Source organism: Oryx dammah, unplaced genomic scaffold, assembly GCF_014754425.2.
Source record: "Oryx dammah isolate SB20612 unplaced genomic scaffold, SCBI_Odam_1.1 HiC_scaffold_27, whole genome shotgun sequence".
Taxonomy (NCBI): domain Eukaryota; kingdom Metazoa; phylum Chordata; class Mammalia; order Artiodactyla; family Bovidae; genus Oryx; species Oryx dammah.
In genome coordinates, this window is record NW_024070211.1 from 40151406 (window position 1) to 40157405 (window position 6000).

At 44.1% G+C, this 6000-nt stretch overlaps 1 long non-coding RNA gene across 1 annotated transcript in view; it reads right to left on the minus strand.

Annotated features, from left to right (window-relative positions):
• The window catches only part of LOC120854573, a 34864-nt gene extending 29934 nt beyond the window's left edge, over positions 1-4930 (minus strand). The window contains exon 1 of the long non-coding RNA XR_005719012.1: positions 4747-4930. This is a non-coding gene — a long non-coding RNA (uncharacterized LOC120854573). The remainder of the gene's footprint in view (positions 1-4746) is intronic.
• Positions 4931-6000: the final 1070 nt, after the last annotated feature.

Here is a 6000-nt window from a genome sequence, read left to right on the forward strand (position 1 = left end):
CAGTAGAGAGCTCCTTTGTACTAAAAGTAGGGTGATTTGCAGCTTACAAAATAGACACAAGCAACAGTTTGCAAGAATAGTCTAAAATGATGACTCATTATCCATTATTCCATCAGTGATGGGAGAGACATGACTGGATGTCAAAGGGGCTTGAGAAATAGCTGAGGTCAGACTACCTCTCCCCTGGAGGATGAGCAAATTCCCCTGTGTCCTGGATCCTGGCAATAATTTCACGGAAGTGGACTTGAGGGGTCTGGGGGACACCCGGTAAAGGGCTTAGGAGGTTGGTAGTAAAGTTCAGTCACCTGTCCCCATTGCTCTTCCCCTAAATTTTAGGAAAATCTTCAGGGAAATAATTAAACAGCCAGAGTGGAAATTCTGGCCCTACTTCTTGTACTGCTGTTATTTCAAGTGCAACAACTTTACATTTATCTATTTGATTTAAAAAACTGGTTCTTGCTTTAAAAAGCTTCGGGGCACCAGAACAGTAAAATTGTCCAATAAAATACTTAAATCAGTTGACGGCACCACACTTAAAAACACAGTGTATCACAAAGTAACATAAATGCCATGACCAGTTTGAGATTCCCTTTGGCTACACAAAATTTTAAGGATAGGCTTTACAGTGGATTTAAACACATGTATACCTGCGTCTGATTGAACGAGTGAAGGCAGATGGCATGATAGCAAAGCATGTCTTCACTGGTTCAACCAGACCTAGGTTGAACAAGGAGGGGAGCTAATAACAATGCAAAATTACTATCAAAGCTAACTTTTGATAGTGTATTGGGCTAAGAGACTCACATTCCGTGTATCATTTAATTGTCACAACAAAGCTGTAAAGGAACTGTGACTGTTATCCTCATTTTACAGGTGAGTAAGCCAAGGCACGAACTGAGACACAGAGAGGTTAACCAAACTTTCCAATGTCACTTGCTTGATGATAACGCTGGGATTTGAACCCAGACATGTTGGTTCTAGAAGCTATACTTTTAATGTTTTAAATTTCTACTGAAAACTGATTGCATCCATTCTTTCAATCACTTACTTAATGAATAACATATACAGGTGCATGTCCATGGGCATGCATCTTACTCGGTGCCAGGCATTTCATTTTACTGGGCTCTGGAATGAAATGCAAATCCAAAACACATGGGGCACCTCAATTCAAGCTGACCCTAAATAGTAAAGGCTTTGGATTTGTAGATAAAATCCGATGAGGGGGCCACATGTCAGCAAGTTATGTAACTGCTAATGGAGGCATTTCAGGTTAGGAAATCTTTCCAGTCTGACCATTCCATGGGCTCTCTGCTATTAACATTTACTGGCATTTTGGAGGTCTGTTAAATTTGATCACAGTGTAGACAACGTACAAACCTAAGAACGGGCTCAAGGAAGCTACCGTTACAAGAAAGGAGTGATGGAGGAAGAATCATGAGGCAAGAGGTTTACTTGAAAAGTATCTCCCATATGAATTGCCCATGTTTGCTGTGTTTTCTTTCAAGAACAGAAACTAAATAAACATAACAAGAAAAATGCCCACTTCAACAGAACACATTTATGTTTCTATTTTGGACAAAAGAATTTTTTATGAGGCGATAAGGTGGCTTATTTCAGAGAGGGATGTTTCAACAATAGCAATGCAAACAGGAGAGACTTCTTTTCATTTGCACTGTCTGATTCAAAGCTTATCAAACTTATACAAGTGCACAGACTCTGAGGTGAAGACACACTTGATTTTTTTTTTAAAAGACCAGTAAGACAGCAACATTTGTCATTGTTTGGGACTTTATAGTGTTCAAACTGCTTTCAGATACTTTATCAGAAATGGCTTATGTGTATCTTTTCATCCTCACTGGATTCTCTCATCCTCACTCACCTCCTGGCCTGGACTCTCAGCTCCTTGTTCTGAGGAGCTGCCCTTCCTGAAGCTGTGGGCCTGTGGTCAATCTTCCACAGGCCTGAAGACTTTGGCTCTTTCAGAAATTTTCAGACTTGGATAAACTTTCAGACTATGCTCTTTCAAAAGGACAAAGGAGTAGACTTTCTGGGTGCTTTCAAGGGGTAGAGGCATGGGGCAGTCTGGAAGTATGGGGCAGTAAGTTTTTCAGTGGGTGAATATTCATCATGCTTCCTCTTTTCTTGATGGGTTGCCTCAAGGTCTAGTTTCTCCATAGATATCTCACATAATCCTGCAAATATATCTGTCAAATAACTGGTGGTGACACTTTGTGGCTGTCAACGAAGTAACGCATCACCTTTTCATTTCTTCCTGTTTTTCTTGTCTTGTTTCCTTTTGCCTTCAATCTGGATGCTCTGGGACTGTACCCTCTAAATAAAACACCAGTGCTTAATCCCTGCCTCAGGCTCTGTTAGGTCTCATACACATAATACTTATTTCAGACTCTCTCCACACTTTGAGGCAGACAAGTATGTTAGTGTTAGTCATAAGATGAGAAAACTGAGGCTCAGAAAGTTTAAGTGATTAGTCTGAGATTACATTCATTTATTTGTTCATTAATTCACTTATTTATTTAACAGACATTTCTCAAGCACATTCTGTATGCTATCTAAGACAGACTAGGCTTCTGTCTTCATGCAATTTAAATTTTAAGTTTGAGGAGACAGATGGCATGTAAGTACCATTAATGTCTGCTAAATGAATGAAATAATGAACAAATGAAAGATTCTTAGCTTCCCCAGGATGACTGACATGAAAGTGTTCATCACTCAGTCAGGTCTGTCTCTTTGCTACCCCATGGACTATAACTCACCAGGCTTCTCTGTTCATGGAATTCTCTAGGCAAGAATACTAGAGTGGGTTGCCATTTCCTTCTCCAGGGGATCTTCCTGACCCAGGGGATCTTCCTGACCCAGGGAATTGAACCCAGGACTTCAAGAGATAAAAAAACATATCAAATTTCAAATTATTTCCCTCATATAACCTTTTTTTGGGGGTACCATTGCTTTATTGTTGTCCTATACTTATGCTTGTCTTCCCTGGTGGCTCAGAGGTTAAAGTGTCTGCCTCCAATGTGGGAGACCCAGGTTTGATCCCTGCGGCGGGAAGATCCCCTGGAGAAGGAAATGGTAACGGTAACTTATGCTTAATTTGCCATCAAGTAATCCAGTATTTGTTGAGAGCCAGATGATTAGTAGGCTCCTTTTAGGACAACACAGGCAGAGGGAACAAAGGTACGAAGACAACGAGGTATAAACAAGCCCAGTGACTTCAGAAACAGAAAGAAGGCTGGTGCAGCTGGAAGTAAAGTGTGAGCAGGAGAGAAGTGTGGGATAGGGTCAGAATGATGATCAACAGCCAGGGCGTACAGAGTTCTGAATATGGGTTATGATTTATCATAAGGGCAGTCGGAAGCCCCAGGAAAATTTTAAGTGATATGATTAACATGACTGCTAAGTGGTAATTCTCAGACCTTCTAACTCTTGGACCTAAAGACTTCTACATGAAGCAGGTGTCAGAGTCTGGACTAGAAGGCAAGCTCTGAGGCTCTGACTTTTGATGGAGTGAAGCAAGTTTCATAACGATGACTCAGCTATGAAGCCCTCTGGTGATGCAGAAATATGTCTCCAGTGGCACACTTTCCAATACAGTAGGTGAAAAGGCAGACTCATGGAGTCACTTCCACCCAAACAGGCCTTTATTGTTCCATTTGTAGACTGGGAATGATATGACCTCTTATCCAGTAATGAGGTGGAGGGGCAGAGACCTACAGGTCCTTGGGAGCAGGGAGCATGTGACCTCGGGCGGCTGAGAATCATCTGTGGTTCAAATCAGTCTGAGTAATCCTGGCATCAGATAGGGAGTGTCTGTCCTAATCATTCCATAAGTGAAAATTATGATATCGCCTTGTCTAGTGTAAGAAAACTGGCTGCTTATATTCAGTGACAAGACAGGTGTCAGCATGGGTTTCACATTGTTTTGAACATCATCCAGAAAAGTCACAGGCAAGATAGGTAAATGCAACCTGATTAATAAAGTTCTGTTTAATTTTTGTTTGTTATTTTTCTATGAAAAGGATGATGGATTTTCCTACATGGGGGGCCTTTGCAAGGGACTCTGTGATCCTCAATAAATGGGCAGGGGACTGCCAGTACTGGGTCACTGTCCTGAAGAGAATTCAGGATTTATCCAAAGGCTTGAACTTGGCTCCCCACTTCCCTCTCAACTTCTATTTCCCTAAAAGAGAATGCCAGCCTGGGTTCACAGCTCCCCTTTTCCCTATGATGCCTCCCTCCAGGAACTGTGGACTTTCAGTCCTCAAGCCTTTTCTAACTCACGAGCCCTGTGCCTTTGCACCACGAGTCCCCATTGTGGACACCCCTTAGTTCCCAGCCCATTCTTTCTTCTGACTCTGCAGCTCTCAGTCCAATAGTTTGCCTTGAGGCCAGCAGAGACTGTCCTTTTTGAGCTGACCACTAAGTGACATTTCGGTGTTACTAATGTGTATTCATCTGCTCCCTTTCTTCTCCCAAAAGCAGTCAAACATTGCAGAAAAGAGATTATGGGGACTGACTGGTAATCACGTAGGTGGGGGAAGGAAGAGAGGAAATTCAAAATGAGGTGAGCTTGGTGGAGCAGAGGACGTGGAGAAGACGCCCAGGAAAGCTGATAAACAACAGTGTCTGCGCATCGCAGAATCACACCTTCTCTGAGTCTGCTGTTTCACCAGCCTGCCCCCACCAGCCCGGCGCCTCTTAGCAATTCCCCAGCTGTCAGCTCCCTACCTGCCTGGCTCTGGCTGCTCGGCTCAGAGCTGCTCCCCTGGGCCTCGCGCTGGCTTGTCAGTGGGCTGCGTCAGCATCACGCCACACTGTCTCCCGTTGGCCCGGTGATCAACGCCTGACGGGTCGGCCCTCTCTCCCTTCTCAGCTGGGGCCAATGGGAGTCAGGGGAAGGTTTTGGTTACAAATGAAAATAAAATAAATAAGTCATACTCTTGCACTCAGGAGTCTGGGAGAAACATCTTCATGGACTCGTAAATCTTTCCTTTTAAATTTGTCCTTCTCCTGCTAGATGCCCCTCCCACCCCCCTGCATACCCTTGGCTGCCCCTCACAGCGCAGGGAATGCAAAATGCGAGGCTTGGGCGCTGGCTAGATGTCGGTATCCTCCTTCCTCAAGAACCCCCAAAGGCATTTGGGCTGTGCTGTGTGTGTGTGTGTGTGAAGAGAGGCACCAGCTAGACAGAATCCAGGCCGCTGACAGCTTGTCCCCAGTCCTACTCTTCTGACCTTGTCAATAAGACACCCAGCCCACTCCCAAGGCTCCCCCCTCGACCTGGGTACATTACCCCCAAAATTCTTGGTTTCTTTCTTTCTTTCCATTACAGGGGGTTCTGGTGATTAAATGCAATACTCTATTTTAAAATGCCTAGAAGTTTTTCTAAATGTGTATTAGACGTTTTATTAAAGCTGTTGACTTTGAACGTTTTGCTTAAGACTTTGTTGTCTGTTTAAAGACACGTCTTAAGGCAGGGGATGCTATTAATATCATATACCTGAATGCAAAAAACAGTGCCCATAAGCTGGGCCTCAGAGGGTCAGGGGAAAGTGCTAGAGGTCCTGAAGGCACCAAGAGGATGACATGTGAGAGGCACCAAGCAATGTAAGCTGGAATAAGCCTTAGACCTTTGCCAGTTCGCCTGGGCTTGCCCAGCTTGGTTCCTAAGGAGGATTCATGCTGTTCATCAGAGGGGTATTCCCTGAGCAGATGCGGTAGTGGTAAGAGGGAAGCATGGTCATAGGGGCCAAAGGACGAAAGGGAAAGAAAGCAAGAGGGTGGCTGCTTGGGCAACCAATATTGGTGCAGGGGAGCTCCCCCCACAAAGGATCAGCTTTGTTCTAAAAGGTCTTTTTACTTCATGAGGGTAGATGACCCTCCTTGATCACTGGTATGCCAGGCTCCTTTCCCTCTCTCACTTTAATGCATAATTGATGAAGCAAATGGAGGTGAAAGTGAAAGTTGCTCAGCCGTGTCCGA